Source organism: Aulostomus chinensis, chromosome 1, assembly GCF_037954235.1.
Source record: "Aulostomus chinensis isolate RoL2024-O1b breed Wild chromosome 1, RoL_Achi_v1.0, whole genome shotgun sequence".
NCBI classification, from domain to species: domain Eukaryota; kingdom Metazoa; phylum Chordata; class Actinopteri; order Syngnathiformes; family Aulostomidae; genus Aulostomus; species Aulostomus chinensis.
The window spans coordinates 27,131,740-27,149,142 of NC_141320.1; the positions used below are offsets into that span (position 1 = coordinate 27,131,740).

The following is a 17,403-nucleotide window of genomic DNA, read 5'->3' on the forward strand; positions in this document are numbered from 1 at the left end:
CCCTCCCCTTTTGTCAGGAGCAAATCCCGTGCTCTTCAGGCCAACTCTCGAGTGCTGCACATGAGGCCGGGGCTGGATTTCCGCCCGCGCTGCCGCTGGGCGTCAAGTTGTGGCTCCGTTTGCACTCCAGATAAGGATGGAGGTCCGCTGACGGCACTGCTCTCGGAGCCTTTCCCAAAAGGCTTTGGAATGCACTCTGAAAGACCTGAACCTTCAATGTGCCTGAGCTTCCCGGGCTTGGGATATCCGACATCCGGCATCGTTGTGAGAAACAAAGGGGGCTGCGCACGCGGCAGATTGGCACAAGGTAGGAAAGATCAGGCGCTGTGTCGGCCTCCCTGCCTGTCAGTCAGAAGGCTGTGTCCCTGGAGCTCATGTCTGTTCCTAAGCTCAGCGAGTCATACTTACCTGGCAGGGGAGATACCATGATCAGCAAGGTGGTTCTCCCCGGGTGAGGCTCAGCCATTGCACTGGGGCTGTGCTGACCCTGGTGAATTCCCCAAATGTGGGAATCTCAACTGCATAATTTCTGACAGTGGGGGACTGCGTCCGCGCTCTCCCCTGTGATCGTGTGAAAAAAGGAAAGAAAGAAAGAAAGGCCGACCACGGCGGCAACAACAACAACGGTGACCGCCTGTCCCGGCCAGTTGGCGGTCTCCTCTCGTGCTGGCCAGCCTGAGGAGACCGCGGAGGACGTAGCCTCGATGAGCTCCCAGTGTCTCTCACACCTTCCAGCCCTAAATGAAGAGGGCAGGGTTTCTGCCACATTTAGTTGAGGGTCATGGTATCTGACAAGCCCTGGGCTCAGGACAATACATCCACGGCTCGTCTTCGCAGTAAGTGGAATGATACCAGAGAATTCATGCGTGGGAGGAGATCAACTTGGAAAACCCCGACTCCAGGATGAGTCGCTGGCTTGTGGCTTTGAACACCGCTTTGTTTTACTTTGAGTCGCCCCACTAGCATAGCAGGGTGAAGGCACCGATTGCCTTTGCTTTGGATAGCAGTGGGGACAACCAGTGTGCCAGATGTAGTGTTTATGGCACTGCATTTTGTGTCGCCACCCAAAATGTTGCAGTTCCTGCCCACAGCCGCGGCCGGGATTGGCTGTACCGGGGGTGCTGGCTCTCACGTCGGGTGGCTGACAGGCATCGCTTCTCGGCCTTTTGGCTAAGATCAAGTGTAGTATCTGTTCTTATCAGTTTAATATCTGGTACGTTCCCTATCCGGGAACCATATATTAAATTGCTTTTTGGAACAGGGAGATGGAACGGGAGCTTGCTCCGTCCTTTCCACGCATCAACCTGGTATTGCAGTGTTTCCAGGAGTGGTGCAATGCCCCGCATTTCTCGTCGGAAATAAAACAAGCCTCCGCCAGGCACTCGCTCACCTGCTCCACCCAAAGCCGGACCAGGGTTCTCCTCCTGCACTGCAGCTTTTCCTCAGCCTGCGGCCGCAATGGCCTTCCAGGAACAGTGCGGGCCCCTCCCCTTTTGTCAGGAGCAAATCCCGTGCTCTTCAGGCCAACTCTCGAGTGCTGCACATGAGGCCGGGGCTGGATTTCCGCCCGCGCTGCCGCTGGGCGTCAAGTTGTGGCTCCGTTTGCACTCCAGATAAGGATGGAGGTCCGCTGACGGCACTGCTCTCGGAGCCTTTCCCAAAAGGCTTTGGAATGCACTCTGAAAGACCTGAACCTTCAATGTGCCTGAGCTTCCCGGGCTTGGGATATCCGACATCCGGCATCGTTGTGAGAAACAAAGGGGGCTGCGCACGCGGCAGATTGGCACAAGGTAGGAAAGATCAGGCGCTGTGTCGGCCTCCCTGCCTGTCAGTCAGAAGGCTGTGTCCCTGGAGCTCATGTCTGTTCCTAAGCTCAGCGAGTCATACTTACCTGGCAGGGGAGATACCATGATCAGCAAGGTGGTTCTCCCCGGGTGAGGCTCAGCCATTGCACTGGGGCTGTGCTGACCCTGGTGAATTCCCCAAATGTGGGAATCTCAACTGCATAATTTCTGACAGTGGGGGACTGCGTCCGCGCTCTCCCCTGTGATCGTGTGAAAAAAGGAAAGAAAGAAAGAAAGGCCGACCACGGCGGCAACAACAACAACGGTGACCGCCTGTCCCGGCCAGTTGGCGGTCTCCTCTCGTGCTGGCCAGCCTGAGGAGACCGCGGAGGACGTAGCCTCGATGAGCTCCCAGTGTCTCTCACACCTTCCAGCCCTAAATGAAGAGGGCAGGGTTTCTGCCACATTTAGTTGAGGGTCATGGTATCTGACAAGCCCTGGGCTCAGGACAATACATCCACGGCTCGTCTTCGCAGTAAGTGGAATGATACCAGAGAATTCATGCGTGGGAGGAGATCAACTTGGAAAACCCCGACTCCAGGATGAGTCGCTGGCTTGTGGCTTTGAACACCGCTTTGTTTTACTTTGAGTCGCCCCACTAGCATAGCAGGGTGAAGGCACCGATTGCCTTTGCTTTGGATAGCAGTGGGGACAACCAGTGTGCCAGATGTAGTGTTTATGGCACTGCATTTTGTGTCGCCACCCAAAGTGTTGCAGTTCCTGCCCACAGCCGCGGCCGGGATTGGCTGTACCGGGGGTGCTGGCTCTCACGTCGGGTGGCTGACAGGCATCGCTTCTCGGCCTTTTGGCTAAGATCAAGTGTAGTATCTGTTCTTATCAGTTTAATATCTGGTACGTTCCCTATCCGGGAACCATATATTAAATTGCTTTTTGGAACAGGGAGATGGAACGGGAGCTTGCTCCGTCCTTTCCACGCATCAACCTGGTATTGCAGTGTTACCAGGAGTGGTGCAATGCCCCGCATTTCTCGTCGGAAATAAAACAAGCCTCCGCCAGGCACTCGCTCACCTGCTCCACCCAAAGCCGGACCAGGGTTCTCCTCCTGCACTGCAGCTTTTCCTCAGCCTGCGGCCGCAATGGCCTTCCAGGAACAGTGCGGGCCCCTCCCCTTTTGTCAGGAGCAAATCCCGTGCTCTTCAGGCCAACTCTCGAGTGCTGCACATGAGGCCGGGGCTGGATTTCCGCCCGCGCTGCCGCTGGGCGTCAAGTTGTGGCTCCGTTTGCACTCCAGATAAGGATGGAGGTCCGCTGACGGCACTGCTCTCGGAGCCTTTCCCAAAAGGCTTTGGAATGCACTCTGAAAGACCTGAACCTTCAATGTGCCTGAGCTTCCCGGGCTTGGGATATCCGACATCCGGCATCGTTGTGAGAAACAAAGGGGGCTGCGCACGCGGCAGATTGGCACAAGGTAGGAAAGATCAGGCGCTGTGTCGGCCTCCCTGCCTGTCAGTCAGAAGGCTGTGTCCCTGGAGCTCATGTCTGTTCCTAAGCTCAGCGAGTCATACTTACCTGGCAGGAGAGATACCATGATCAGCAAGGTGGTTCTCCCCGGGTGAGGCTCAGCCATTGCACTGGGGCTGTGCTGACCCTGGTGAATTCCCCAAATGTGGGAATCTCAACTGCATAATTTCTGACAGTGGGGGACTGCGTCCGCGCTCTCCCCTGTGATCGTGTGAAAAAAGGAAAGAAAGAAAGAAAGGCCGACCACGGCGGCAACAACAACAACGGTGACCGCCTGTCCCGGCCAGTTGGCGGTCTCCTCTCGTGCTGGCCAGCCTGAGGAGACCGCGGAGGACGTAGCCTCGATGAGCTCCCAGTGTCTCTCACACCTTCCAGCCCTAAATGAAGAGGGCAGGGTTTCTGCCACATTTAGTTGAGGGTCATGGTATCTGACAAGCCCTGGGCTCAGGACAATACATCCACGGCTCGTCTTCGCAGTAAGTGGAATGATACCAGAGAATTCATGCGTGGGAGGAGATCAACTTGGAAAACCCCGACTCCAGGATGAGTCGCTGGCTTGTGGCTTTGAACACCGCTTTGTTTTACTTTGAGTCGCCCCACTAGCATAGCAGGGTGAAGGCACCGATTGCCTTTGCTTTGGATAGCAGTGGGGACAACCAGTGTGCCAGATGTAGTGTTTATGGCACTGCATTTTGTGTCGCCACCCAAAATGTTGCAGTTCCTGCCCACAGCCGCGGCCGGGATTGGCTGTACCGGGGGTGCTGGCTCTCACGTCGGGTGGCTGACAGGCATCGCTTCTCGGCCTTTTGGCTAAGATCAAGTGTAGTATCTGTTCTTATCAGTTTAATATCTGGTACGTTCCCTATCCGGGAACCATATATTAAATTGCTTTTTGGAACAGGGAGATGGAACGGGAGCTTGCTCCGTCCTTTCCACGCATCAACCTGGTATTGCAGTGTTTCCAGGAGTGGTGCAATGCCCCGCATTTCTCGTCGGAAATAAAACAAGCCTCCGCCAGGCACTCGCTCACCTGCTCCACCCAAAGCCGGACCAGGGTTCTCCTCCTGCACTGCAGCTTTTCCTCAGCCTGCGGCCGCAATGGCCTTCCAGGAACAGTGCGGGCCCCTCCCCTTTTGTCAGGAGCAAATCCCGTGCTCTTCAGGCCAACTCTCGAGTGCTGCACATGAGGCCGGGGCTGGATTTCCGCCCGCGCTGCCGCTGGGCGTCAAGTTGTGGCTCCGTTTGCACTCCAGATAAGGATGGAGGTCCGCTGACGGCACTGCTCTCGGAGCCTTTCCCAAAAGGCTTTGGAATGCACTCTGAAAGACCTGAACCTTCAATGTGCCTGAGCTTCCCGGGCTTGGGATATCCGACATCCGGCATCGTTGTGAGAAACAAAGGGGGCTGCGCACGCGGCAGATTGGCACAAGGTAGGAAAGATCAGGCGCTGTGTCGGCCTCCCTGCCTGTCAGTCAGAAGGCTGTGTCCCTGGAGCTCATGTCTGTTCCTAAGCTCAGCGAGTCATACTTACCTGGCAGGGGAGATACCATGATCAGCAAGGTGGTTCTCCCCGGGTGAGGCTCAGCCATTGCACTGGGGCTGTGCTGACCCTGGTGAATTCCCCAAATGTGGGAATCTCAACTGCATAATTTCTGACAGTGGGGGACTGCGTCCGCGCTCTCCCCTGTGATCGTGTGAAAAAAGGAAAGAAAGAAAGAAAGGCCGACCACGGCGGCAACAACAACAACGGTGACCGCCTGTCCCGGCCAGTTGGCGGTCTCCTCTCGTGCTGGCCAGCCTGAGGAGACCGCGGAGGACGTAGCCTCGATGAGCTCCCAGTGTCTCTCACACCTTCCAGCCCTAAATGAAGAGGGCAGGGTTTCTGCCACATTTAGTTGAGGGTCATGGTATCTGACAAGCCCTGGGCTCAGGACAATACATCCACGGCTCGTCTTCGCAGTAAGTGGAATGATACCAGAGAATTCATGCGTGGGAGGAGATCAACTTGGAAAACCCCGACTCCAGGATGAGTCGCTGGCTTGTGGCTTTGAACACCGCTTTGTTTTACTTTGAGTCGCCCCACTAGCATAGCAGGGTGAAGGCACCGATTGCCTTTGCTTTGGATAGCAGTGGGGACAACCAGTGTGCCAGATGTAGTGTTTATGGCACTGCATTTTGTGTCGCCACCCAAAATGTTGCAGTTCCTGCCCACAGCCGCGGCCGGGATTGGCTGTACCGGGGGTGCTGGCTCTCACGTCGGGTGGCTGACAGGCATCGCTTCTCGGCCTTTTGGCTAAGATCAAGTGTAGTATCTGTTCTTATCAGTTTAATATCTGGTACGTTCCCTATCCGGGAACCATATATTAAATTGCTTTTTAGAACAGGGAGATGGAACGGGAGCTTGCTCCGTCCTTTCCACGCATCAACCTGGTATTGCAGTGTTTCCAGGAGTGGTGCAATGCCCCGCATTTCTCGTCGGAAATAAAACAAGCCTCCGCCAGGCACTCGCTCACCTGCTCCACCCAAAGCCGGACCAGGGTTCTCCTCCTCCACTGCAGCTTTTCCTCAGCCTGCGGCCGCAATGGCCTTCCAGGAACAGTGCGGGCCCCTCCCCTTTTGTCAGGAGCAAATCCCGTGCTCTTCAGGCCAACTCTCGAGTGCTGCACATGAGGCCGGGGCTGGATTTCCGCCCGCGCTGCCGCTGGGCGTCAAGTTGTGGCTCCGTTTGCACTCCAGATAAGGATGGAGGTCCGCTGACGGCACTGCTCTCGGAGCCTTTCCCAAAAGGCTTTGGAATGCACTCTGAAAGACCTGAACCTTCAATGTGCCTGAGCTTCCCGGGCTTGGGATATCCGACATCCGGCATCGTTGTGAGAAACAAAGGGGGCTGCGCACGCGGCAGATTGGCACAAGGTAGGAAAGATCAGGCGCTGTGTCGGCCTCCCTGCCTGTCAGTCAGAAGGCTGTGTCCCTGGAGCTCATGTCTGTTCCTAAGCTCAGCGAGTCATACTTACCTGGCAGGGGAGATACCATGATCAGCAAGGTGGTTCTCCCCGGGTGAGGCTCAGCCATTGCACTGGGGCTGTGCTGACCCTGGTGAATTCCCCAAATGTGGGAATCTCAACTGCATAATTTCTGACAGTGGGGGACTGCGTCCGCGCTCTCCCCTGTGATCGTGTGAAAAAAGGAAAGAAAGAAAGAAAGGCCGACCACGGCGGCAACAACAACAACGGTGACCGCCTGTCCCGGCCAGTTGGCGGTCTCCTCTTGTGCTGGCCAGCCTGAGGAGACCGCGGAGGACGTAGCCTCGATGAGCTCCCAGTGTCTCTCACACCTTCCAGCCCTAAATGAAGAGGGCAGGGTTTCTGCCACATTTAGTTGAGGGTCATGGTATCTGACAAGCCCTGGGCTCAGGACAATACATCCACGGCTCGTCTTCGCAGTAAGTGGAATGATACCAGAGAATTCATGCGTGGGAGGAGATCAACTTGGAAAACCCCGACTCCAGGATGAGTCGCTGGCTTGTGGCTTTGAACACCGCTTTGTTTTACTTTGAGTCGCCCCACTAGCATAGCAGGGTGAAGGCACCGATTGCCTTTGCTTTGGATAGCAGTGGGGACAACCAGTGTGCCAGATGTAGTGTTTATGGCACTGCATTTTGTGTCGCCACCCAAAATGTTGCAGTTCCTGCCCACAGCCGCGGCCGGGATTGGCTGTACCGGGGGTGCTGGCTCTCACGTCGGGTGGCTGACAGGCATCGCTTCTCGGCCTTTTGGCTAAGATCAAGTGTAGTATCTGTTCTTATCAGTTTAATATCTGGTACGTTCCCTATACGGGAACCATATATTAAATTGCTTTTTGGAACAGGGAGATGGAACGGGAGCTTGCTCCCTCCTTTCCATGCATCAACCTGGTATTGCAGTGTTTCCAGGAGTGGTGCAATGCCCCGCATTTCTCGTCGGAAATAAAACAAGCCTCCGCCAGGCACTTGCTCACCTGCTCCACCCAAAGCCGGACCAGGGTTCTCCTCCTGCACTGCAGCTTTTCCTCAGCCTGCGGCCGCAATGGCCTTCCAGGAACAGTGCGGGCCCCTCCCCTTTTGTCAGGAGCAAATCCCGTGCTCTTCAGGCCAACTCTCGAGTGCTGCACATGAGGCCGGGGCTGGATTTCCGCCCGCGCTGCCGCTGGGCGTCAAGTTGTGGCTCCGTTTGCACTCCAGATAAGGATGGAGGTCCGCTGACGGCACTGCTCTCGGAGCCTTTCCCAAAAGGCTTTGGAATGCACTCTGAAAGACCTGAACCTTCAATGTGCCTGAGCTTCCCGGGCTTGGGATATCCGACATCCGGCATCGTTGTGAGAAACAAAGGGGGCTGCGCACGCGGCAGATTGGCACAAGGTAGGAAAGATCAGGCGCTGTGTCGGCCTCCCTGCCTGTCAGTCAGAAGGCTGTGTCCCTGGAGCTCATGTCTGTTCCTAAGCTCAGCGAGTCATACTTACCTGGCAGGGGAGATACCATGATCAGCAAGGTGGTTCTCCCCGGGTGAGGCTCAGCCATTGCACTGGGGCTGTGCTGACCCTGGTGAATTCCCCAAATGTGGGAATCTCAACTGCATAATTTCTGACAGTGGGGGACTGCGTCCGCGCTCTCCCCTGTGATCGTGTGAAAAAAGGAAAGAAAGAAAGAAAGGCCGACCACGGCGGCAACAACAACAACGGTGACCGCCTGTCCCGGCCAGTTGGCGGTCTCCTCTTGTGCTGGCCAGCCTGAGGAGACCGCGGAGGACGTAGCCTCGATGAGCTCCCAGTGTCTCTCACACCTTCCAGCCCTAAATGAAGAGGGCAGGGTTTCTGCCACATTTAGTTGAGGGTCATGGTATCTGACAAGCCCTGGGCTCAGGACAATACATCCACGGCTCGTCTTCGCAGTAAGTGGAATGATACCAGAGAATTCATGCGTGGGAGGAGATCAACTTGGAAAACCCCGACTCCAGGATGAGTCGCTGGCTTGTGGCTTTGAACACCGCTTTGTTTTACTTTGAGTCGCCCCACTAGCATAGCAGGGTGAAGGCACCGATTGCCTTTGCTTTGGATAGCAGTGGGGACAACCAGTGTGCCAGATGTAGTGTTTATGGCACTGCATTTTGTGTCGCCACCCAAAATTTTGCAGTTCCTGCCCACAGCCGCGGCCGGGATTGGCTGTACCGGGGGTGCTGGCTCTCACGTCGGGTGGCTGACAGGCATCGCTTCTCGGCCTTTTGGCTAAGATCAAGTGTAGTATCTGTTCTTATCAGTTTAATATCTGGTACGTTCCCTATCCGGGAACCATATATTAAATTGCTTTTTGGAACAGGGAGATGGAACGGGAGCTTGCTCCGTCCTTTCCACGCATCAACCTGGTATTGCAGTGTTTCCAGGAGTGGTGCAATGCCCCGCATTTCTCGTCGGAAATAAAACAAGCCTCCGCCAGGCACTCGCTCACCTGCTCCACCCAAAGCCGGACCAGGGTTCTCCTCCTGCACTGCAGCTTTTCCTCAGCCTGCGGCCGCAATGGCCTTCCAGGAACAGTGCGGGCCCCTCCCCTTTTGTCAGGAGCAAATCCCGTGCTCTTCAGGCCAACTCTCGAGTGCTGCACATGAGGCCGGGGCTGGATTTCCGCCCGCGCTGCCGCTGGGCGTCAAGTTGTGGCTCCGTTTGCACTCCAGATAAGGATGGAGGTCCGCTGACGGCACTGCTCTCGGAGCCTTTCCCAAAAGGCTTTGGAATGCACTCTGAAAGACCTGAACCTTCAATGTGCCTGAGCTTCCCGGGCTTGGGATATCCGACATCCGGCATCGTTGTGAGAAACAAAGGGGGCTGCGCACGCGGCAGATTGGCACAAGGTAGGAAAGATCAGGCGCTGTGTCGGCCTCCCTGCCTGTCAGTCAGAAGGCTGTGTCCCTGGAGCTCATGTCTGTTCCTAAGCTCAGCGAGTCATACTTACCTGGCAGGGGAGATACCATGATCAGCAAGGTGGTTCTCCCCGGGTGAGGCTCAGCCATTGCACTGGGGCTGTGCTGACCCTGGTGAATTCCCCAAATGTGGGAATCTCAACTGCATAATTTCTGACAGTGGGGGACTGCGTCCGCGCTCTCCCCTGTGATCGTGTGAAAAAAGGAAAGAAAGAAAGAAAGGCCGACCACGGCGGCAACAACAACAACGGTGACCGCCTGTCCCGGCCAGTTGGCGGTCTCCTCTTGTGCTGGCCAGCCTGAGGAGACCGCGGAGGACGTAGCCTCGATGAGCTCCCAGTGTCTCTCACACCTTCCAGCCCTAAATGAAGAGGGCAGGGTTTCTGCCACATTTAGTTGAGGGTCATGGTATCTGACAAGCCCTGGGCTCAGGACAATACATCCACGGCTCGTCTTCGCAGTAAGTGGAATGATACCAGAGAATTCATGCGTGGGAGGAGATCAACTTGGAAAACCCCGACTCCAGGATGAGTCGCTGGCTTGTGGCTTTGAACACCGCTTTGTTTTACTTTGAGTCGCCCCACTAGCATAGCAGGGTGAAGGCACCGATTGCCTTTGCTTTGGATAGCAGTGGGGACAACCAGTGTGCCAGATGTAGTGTTTATGGCACTGCATTTTGTGTCGCCACCCAAAATGTTGCAGTTCCTGCCCACAGCCGCGGCCGGGATTGGCTGTACCGGGCCCTAAATGAAGAGGGCAGGGTTTCTGCCACATTTAGTTGAGGGTCATGGTATCTGACAAGCCCTGGGCTCAGGACAATACATCCACGGCTCGTCTTCGCAGTAAGTGGAATGAACCAGAGAATTCATGCGTGGGAGGAGATCAACTTGGAAAACCCCGACTCTCAATTCTGACGACATCACTGTCGCATCATTTTGAGATCATTAGCAATTCTTGTTACATCACTGTCGCATTATTTTTAGTTTCATAGCAACTCTTACTATATGACTGTCAGCATCACTTTGAGGCCATTCGAAACTTTCATTCCATTACAGTTAGCATCATTTTGAGTTCATTAGCAATTCTTGCTACATCACTGTCGCATCATTTTGAGACCATTAGCAATTCTTCCAACATCACTGTCGCATTATTTTGAGGTTTGTAGCAACTCTTACTACATTATTGTCAGCATCACTTTGAGGTAGTTCGAAACACTTACTACATTACTGTTAGCATCATTTTGAGTTTATTAGCAATTCTTATGACAACAGTGTAGCATCATTTTAACGTTAGTTTCAACTCTTCCTACATTACCGTCAGCATCATTTTTAGTTTTTTAGCATCTCTTACTTCATCACTGTAGCATCATTTTGAGTTCATTAGCAACTCTTCCGACATCACTGTCGCATTATTTTGAGTTTAGTAGCAACTCTTACTACATGACTGTCAGCATCATTTTGAGGGAGTTTGAAACTCTTCCTACATTATTGTAAGTATCACTGAGTTCATTAGCAACTATCACTACGTTACTGTTAGCATCATTTTGAGTTCATTAGAAATTCTTCTGAAATCACTGTCGCATTATTTTGAGGTTATTAGCAACTCTTAATACATTACTGTCCGCATCATTTTTAGGTTACTCGAAACTCTTCCCACATGACTGTCAGCATTACTTTGAGGTTATTCGAAACTTTCACTACATTACTGTTAGCATCATTTTGAATTTATTAGCAGCTCTTACTAGATTACCGTCGCATCATTTTGAGATCATGAGCAATTCTTCCGACATGACAGTCGCATTATTTTGTGGTTTTTAGCAACTCTTACTACATGACTGTAAGCATCACTGAGTTTATGAGCAACTATCACTACATTACTGTTTGCATCGTTTTGAGTTTATTAGCAATTCTTACGACATCACTGTCGCATCATTTTGAGATCATTAGCAATTCTTCTGAAATCACTGTCCCATTACTTTGAGGTTCGAAGCAACTCTTACTACATTACTGTCAGCATCACTTTGAGGTTAATCGAAACTCTAACCGCATGTCTGTCAGCATCACTTAGTTTATTAGCAACTATCACTACATTACTGTTAGCATCAATTTGAGTTCATTAGCAATGTGGGGCTTTGATTGGGAATTGTAAGAAAAATCACTGAATGAACAACATAAACACAGACTGTGTCTGAAATTCCACACCTGCACTTGAAACCAGTGTGGAATCAATTGTATCCACTGTCAATCCTGATTCTGGAGAAATTTCTTTGTGTGTTTTGATGGACGCGAGCCAAGCAGAAATTTCCCACAATGCAATAGGGCGGCGTTTGGTCAGTGTTGAGCAGGCGTCAGTCTGACAATGATGTCATATTATTGTGTCATCACTTGACCAGACCCAAAAGTAGGCTCAGGTATCAGTTTCTTCTCAATGCTAATGTCTGCTAGCTTAGTCTGCTACTTTGATGGCTCTGCCTGCTCAAAGGTCCAGACCCCTGGATGTGGTGGTTCCTACCTGAACGTAGATTCTGTCAGCTCATGTTGTTAAATCAACTCACCAGGAACACCAGTAGATTTCAATGGACTGACAATGAGTCTCATTGAATGGGTGTCTCGTCCAATGAGAAACAATCAGTCTCAGGTTGAAGCTCATCAATGAGGTCTTGTGGATCAGTGGCTTGCATGAATGAATGAGTTGGAAGACTTCTTGGAAATTAAAGAGGATTTAATACAATTAAGCAAACACTTAAGACAGAGTGACAATTCCAGCAGAGTAATTAAGGCCCATATTGAGTAGCAGGTATGAATTAGCCTGGATTTATCTGAGCTTCAAGTAGACGGCTAAGAGGCAGGTGGAAAGGTGTGTAGGATGAACGATGGTGACCTCCAACCAAATGAAGAGGACTGAGTGGAGGCTGACCAGCTCTACGGAGTCAGGCGGAGTTTGGCAGCGAGACAGGAGTCCAGGCCTGAATCGGTGAAAACCAACGTAACCGGCTTACGTTCTCAGCTGGATTCTCCCATCGATGTACGACGCCTCTCCAACGAACTGGTGGGAGGACGGCCTCCAAAGCCTCCACCTCGTCGACCGTGGCTCCCGCTGAGATTCGCTCGATGAAGAAGGGAAGCGCGTTGATTGGCTACCCTCTGGTCTCAGGCTGCTGGCTGCCTGGACTAAGCTGCTCTTCTCCAACACAAAGGTGGCTTCTCTCTCTTCAAGGCTCACAGGAGGTCAAGAGTGTAGCGACCGTGAGCCGAGATCGATGATGAATTACAAAAATAGAAAATCAAAAAATAAATTAGAGGAATAGAAAAGAAAAGGGGGGGGGGGCGGACCAGCTGCTCTAGGAGCTCACACACAAAGGGCAGAAACAAGAAGCACTGAAGAGAGCGCCAGCAGTGGATGGTGCCACCACTGTTACAGTAAACTGGTCTGCCTCAGAGCAGTGACCTTTGACCTGTGAGGGGTTGTTGGCCAATCAGCACACTTTGCTGTCTTCAGTCCTTCTCAGATATCAACAAATGAAGCTGGTTGAACAGACAGCAATCATCATCACTCAGAGACATCACCTGGAGAGGAAGACTGCTCAGAGTTCTGACAATGACAGTGAAGAGACAAGGAGAGCTGGACAACCACAGACAGTGAAACATTCGGAACATCATGTTGATACACGTGTGTGTGTGTGTGTGTGTGTGTGTCAGAATCGGAATCAGAATCTTTTATTTTCGTTGTAGGGGGGGGGGGTACAGTGACAATAGTTAGAGCGCTCTTCCAGAGCCACCGTGCACCACAGAATGCAGATACAAAGAAAAGATAGAAAAGATAAAAGCAAGATAAAAGACACTGTTAGAACAGAAAGATCCATCAACCCACCAACCAGAGGTGTGTCTGGTACAGATGTGGAATTATTGGCTCACACAATGTTGAGGCAACTGGAAGAAGACAAACAAAAAAGGCTGGTGTGATCCAGACCTTCATCAAAGATGGTCCTGGAGAACTGTTCAATGTGTCAGGACTTCTGTCCATTGTCTTCTGCTTATCCTGTTCAGGGTCATGAGGGGGTGGAGCCTATCCCAGCAGCTTTTGGGCGACAGGCCGTGTTCACCCTGGACAGGTCACCAGTCCATCACAGGGCCAACACATCCACAGACAAACATTCCAAGCCAGACTCAGGAGGATCTCTCCACCCTACAGACTGTAAAGGAACCATCAAAGATGGCAGTTGGAGTTCTGTGGATCTGTGCTGGATTCCTCATCCTCACGGACCAGAAGTCTGTCTGAAATACTGCACTGATTGATGATCTTTTCATGAATCTGGAAAAGCTTCTAAAATGAAAGGAAAACAATCCTATCTTCTTCATGCCTCAAGCCAAATCAAACCAAGAGTTCTTTTATCATATTTTTTTAACCGGACGTCTGCTTTGACTGGTTGGTTGTTGAAAGAGAGCAGGACAGGACAGACAGCAGAAGACAAATATAGAGAAGGAAAGACAAAAGACAGAGAGAAAGGAGGGAGAGAATGACAAAAAGATGGGAACAAGATGAGGGTGAAAGACAAGCAGAGAGAAAGACAGAGGGACAGGGGGATGGAAGACAGACACACAACCAACAACAGCAGCAGCAATAATAGTAAACTAGCTGCCAATGATAACATCTCCTGGTCGCTGAAGCAATCAACTTCATAATAGGAGGATTGAAGAGCCAGGAAATAAAATATTAGCACAATACTGATGTGAATGTTCGTGCAATACTGAGAACATTGATATGTAGACGACTAGTAGGGGCGGCACGGTGGTGCAAGAAGACAAACAAAAAAGGCTGGTGTGATTCAGACATCCATCAAAAATGGTCCTGGAGAACTGTTCAATGTGTCAGGACTTCAGAAGCTCCAATCCTCTCTAAGGTCCAGTGAGAGTGGAAGAGATTATAAATGAGAGAAGCAGGGCCCTCACTCAGAACTGAACCAGCTCAGTTGGGAGAGCCTTAGACTGAAGATCTAAAGGTCCCTGGTCCGATCCCAGGTTTCAGCAGAGGAGCAGCATTGACTTTACTTTCCAGTGGAGGAACTGCAGACATGAAGGAAACTAACATCTTGTCCTGTGCATTCTTGTGACATTCAGGACATTTTTGGAGCCTTTTTTTGGATTTTGCAACAGAGAATCAGAGCCAATCAAAAGCATGGTGGACTTCAACATGGAGGACTGAACAAGTCAAGAAAGCATCAGTTTGACCTTCACAGGTGTTTCTGTTCCTGTCTCAATGCTGTCGAAAGAGCCTGAGGAGCTCAGAGGGTAGAGCATCAGACTTTTAATCTGAGGGTCCAGGGTTCAAGTCCCTGTTCAGGTGCTGTGGAGGTTCCAGTGTTTGACAACATGGTACTGGATGAAGTTCAGTGTTGAACAAACTGTCAACATTAAAAGTAGAAGTGTTCTTGTCTTGCCACTGTGAGACAGTCGCTAGAAAACTGACCAACAATAATTTCATGTGGCATGCAATTAACAAAAGACCTACACTGATGGTCGAGGGGGGGGCTGGAGCCTATCCCAGCATCTACAGGCCAGAGGCGGGGTTCACCCTGGACAGGTCACCAGTCCATCACAGGGTCAGCATACAGAGACGAACAACCATTCACACTCACATTCATACCTACGGTCAATTTAGAGTGTCCAATCAGCCTCGTCCCCAATTACATGTCTTTGGACAGTGGGAAGAAGCTGGAGTACCAGAGAGAACCCACGCATTCATGGGGAGAACATACAGGCTCTACACAGAAAGATTCCCCACCCGAGCCTGGACTCAAACCAGAACCTTCTTGCTGTGAGGCCACAGTGCTCCCCACTGCACCATCATGCTGCCATGCTCTCTTCTACTTTCCTCAATTGTGTTTCTTTCATGTCCTCCTGAGATCAAAGACAGAATTCTAGCTATTGTCAAAGCCCTGATGACATCATCAGGAATTCTGACTTTGATCTGGAGACTCTTGCTTTAATCTGAATTTGACCTGACTAATGTTTTAGTTTAGGTTGCATGATACCGACCACCTCATTTCTCCTGATGGACTGGTGACCTGTCCAGGGTGAACCCTGCCTCTTGAACAATGTCACCTGGGATCGCCCCCCCCCCCCCCCCCATGACCCCATACCCCCTTCCCTCATGTGACTCTTTCATGCGGGCCTCTCAAAACAAAAACATGGCCGCCGCTCCTGTCATTTTCGGAGGAAAGTGCCTTCTTCCAAGATAGTTTTGATTTAATAAAGCATTCTGATGACATTTCTAGAGAGAAATATGCATTTTGTTTTCATAATCTTTGCTCAGTTCTTGTGTAGAATCTTTGGTTTGTTCGTTATTACGGTGAATCTTTCACCTCTCGGAAGAGAGTCGTTACAGTGTCACATTTCTACTGTTGCTATGTTGGTTGCTAAGGACGCCATTACGGACGAGTGTCATTTCAAGATAGGTTTGATTTTTAAAAAGCATTTTAAGGACATTTCTGGCGAGAAATATAAATTTTATTTCCATAATATTCGCTGTTCAAGAAAGAATAATATGAAATGGATTTTAGTGCCCCAGGAATTACAAACATCTGCTTCCGTGGAAGTCGCCCCCCGTTCTTCTGTGAGAAAATCCGGTAGTTGTCGCTCACTCCGAGGAAAAAAAACAAATATTTTTAATACTTCATCTTTTGATTAATAAGACAATCTACAAATTCATTTAATTTCTGGATGTTTATTCTACCTACGAAGACCATTTGTCACCATTATAGATCGACCAATCAGCATTAAGAATATAAACAATGACTCAAACGAATGGCGGTCTGCTGACGTCACATCCGTCACAGAGGCTCACTCCTGCACTCAGAGGTGGCCTTTTAGTTCCATCACTTCACGCTGTATTTACAGATTTATGATTGAGGGGAACAAACCACTCTGATGTCTGGGTTCATCAAGGATATCATTAAAGAAATCCTAACTATCTGGCCAGTTAAATTGATCCTAACTGTTCTTCAGATGTTGTGCTGGTAATGTCATGTAGTTTCTTTTCCAATGTAACTTTGTCGTTCTGATGTGTGTATTTTTACTGCTCCAACAAAGCTGTTCCTCTTCTGGGGAAATCAATCATTCAGGCAATCAATAACTGAGTGTCTCTGATGCTGTACTGTAGTATTGCAGTACAACAACACTCTGATCCTTCCTTTTCAAATGTTTTTATTGTGTTTCTCTCATCAGGTGTTCAAAATGATGACAATAAAAATCAATAATTGATATTCAGCTTTGTTTCAACAATAATAACTGATCAGAAATGAGGCCTGATGGCTGCAATAGCAGCTTTGTGCTGTTCAGTGACTCCTGCTATAAAAAGGAGTCAAGGCCGTCTTAAAGATGTGAAAATGTTCCAAAGATCCTTCTTCATGTTGGTCCTGAACAAGATTGGTGTCAGGCCTTTTTTCAAAGGAGCTCCAAAAGGCTCACTTAACCCTTTGAGGCCTGGCTGAGACACGAGGCCTGTTGACCTTTGACCCTGTTGCTCTTTTGCTCTCATTGGCCTCTCCAGTGGATACAGACCTGAAACTTTATGAAATCATAATCTGGAGGAATAATTCTAGAACCCCCTCCCAAACAGGAAGTAGCTTCAGGAAGGAGGTGGGGCTTCAAAGTTTTAAATATTGGTTTCTGGCAGAGGTGTGAACTCCTCCCAGAAAGCTCATCTCATTTGGAGCAACTTTGACCAGTTACGATGCTTCATTTAAAGACTTTACTGGACTTTGCCACGCCCTTTACGGACAGCAGAAAGGACTTAGGGGGGTCAAACCAGCACAGATGTGATCCTTATGGAGGACAGAACAACACACTCAAATTTCAACTTCCTTGGTTCAAAGAGAAAAAACTATCCCCTTGTGAAACTGGGCAAAATCAGGGTCTGGGACTTCTGCACTCCGAGAGCCTTTTGGAGCAGAATTGAGGATCAAATCTGGGTTCTGGTGTTTCTACTTGGGCTACATCCACCAAACTTTACACACATAGTGTGATGCCCCAGAGTAGCATGTGCTGGGAATTTCAGCCATCTAGGTGCTAAGGGGCCCAAGCACAGTCCCGGGGCATCCACTAACCCTAAGGGGCTGCTCAAAGTCTGGC

The 17,403-nt window shown here is 50.7% G+C and overlaps 13 non-coding genes across 13 annotated transcripts; all 13 read left to right on the forward strand.

Annotated features, from left to right (window-relative positions):
* The first annotated feature begins 400 nt into the window (after positions 1–400).
* On the forward strand, positions 401–564 carry LOC147270997 (U1 spliceosomal RNA). The gene has a single exon (XR_015117437.1). It is a non-coding gene; the product is annotated as a U1 spliceosomal RNA (small nuclear RNA).
* Positions 565–1,150: 586 nt separating this feature from the next.
* LOC147270998 (U2 spliceosomal RNA) lies at positions 1,151–1,341 on the forward strand. Its single transcript, XR_015117118.1, has one exon. It is a non-coding gene; the product is annotated as a U2 spliceosomal RNA (small nuclear RNA).
* Positions 1,342–1,883: 542 nt separating this feature from the next.
* LOC147270999 (U1 spliceosomal RNA) lies at positions 1,884–2,047 on the forward strand. Its single transcript, XR_015117459.1, has one exon. It is a non-coding gene; the product is annotated as a U1 spliceosomal RNA (small nuclear RNA).
* Positions 2,048–2,633: 586 nt separating this feature from the next.
* Positions 2,634–2,824, forward strand: LOC147271000 (U2 spliceosomal RNA). Its single transcript, XR_015117050.1, has one exon. It is a non-coding gene; the product is annotated as a U2 spliceosomal RNA (small nuclear RNA).
* Positions 2,825–3,366: 542 nt separating this feature from the next.
* On the forward strand, positions 3,367–3,530 carry LOC147271001 (U1 spliceosomal RNA). Its single transcript, XR_015116919.1, has one exon. It is a non-coding gene; the product is annotated as a U1 spliceosomal RNA (small nuclear RNA).
* A 586-nt stretch (positions 3,531–4,116) lies between these two features.
* On the forward strand, positions 4,117–4,307 carry LOC147271002 (U2 spliceosomal RNA). Its single transcript, XR_015117119.1, has one exon. It is a non-coding gene; the product is annotated as a U2 spliceosomal RNA (small nuclear RNA).
* Positions 4,308–4,849: 542 nt separating this feature from the next.
* LOC147271003 (U1 spliceosomal RNA) lies at positions 4,850–5,013 on the forward strand. The gene has a single exon (XR_015116397.1). It is a non-coding gene; the product is annotated as a U1 spliceosomal RNA (small nuclear RNA).
* Positions 5,014–5,599: 586 nt separating this feature from the next.
* LOC147271004 (U2 spliceosomal RNA) lies at positions 5,600–5,790 on the forward strand. Its single transcript, XR_015117210.1, has one exon. It is a non-coding gene; the product is annotated as a U2 spliceosomal RNA (small nuclear RNA).
* A 542-nt stretch (positions 5,791–6,332) lies between these two features.
* LOC147271005 (U1 spliceosomal RNA) lies at positions 6,333–6,496 on the forward strand. Its single transcript, XR_015116414.1, has one exon. It is a non-coding gene; the product is annotated as a U1 spliceosomal RNA (small nuclear RNA).
* A 586-nt stretch (positions 6,497–7,082) lies between these two features.
* Positions 7,083–7,273, forward strand: LOC147271006 (U2 spliceosomal RNA). The gene has a single exon (XR_015117252.1). It is a non-coding gene; the product is annotated as a U2 spliceosomal RNA (small nuclear RNA).
* Positions 7,274–7,815: 542 nt separating this feature from the next.
* On the forward strand, positions 7,816–7,979 carry LOC147271007 (U1 spliceosomal RNA). Its single transcript, XR_015116426.1, has one exon. It is a non-coding gene; the product is annotated as a U1 spliceosomal RNA (small nuclear RNA).
* A 586-nt stretch (positions 7,980–8,565) lies between these two features.
* On the forward strand, positions 8,566–8,756 carry LOC147271008 (U2 spliceosomal RNA). Its single transcript, XR_015117120.1, has one exon. It is a non-coding gene; the product is annotated as a U2 spliceosomal RNA (small nuclear RNA).
* A 542-nt stretch (positions 8,757–9,298) lies between these two features.
* Positions 9,299–9,462, forward strand: LOC147271009 (U1 spliceosomal RNA). The gene has a single exon (XR_015116439.1). It is a non-coding gene; the product is annotated as a U1 spliceosomal RNA (small nuclear RNA).
* Positions 9,463–17,403: the final 7,941 nt, after the last annotated feature.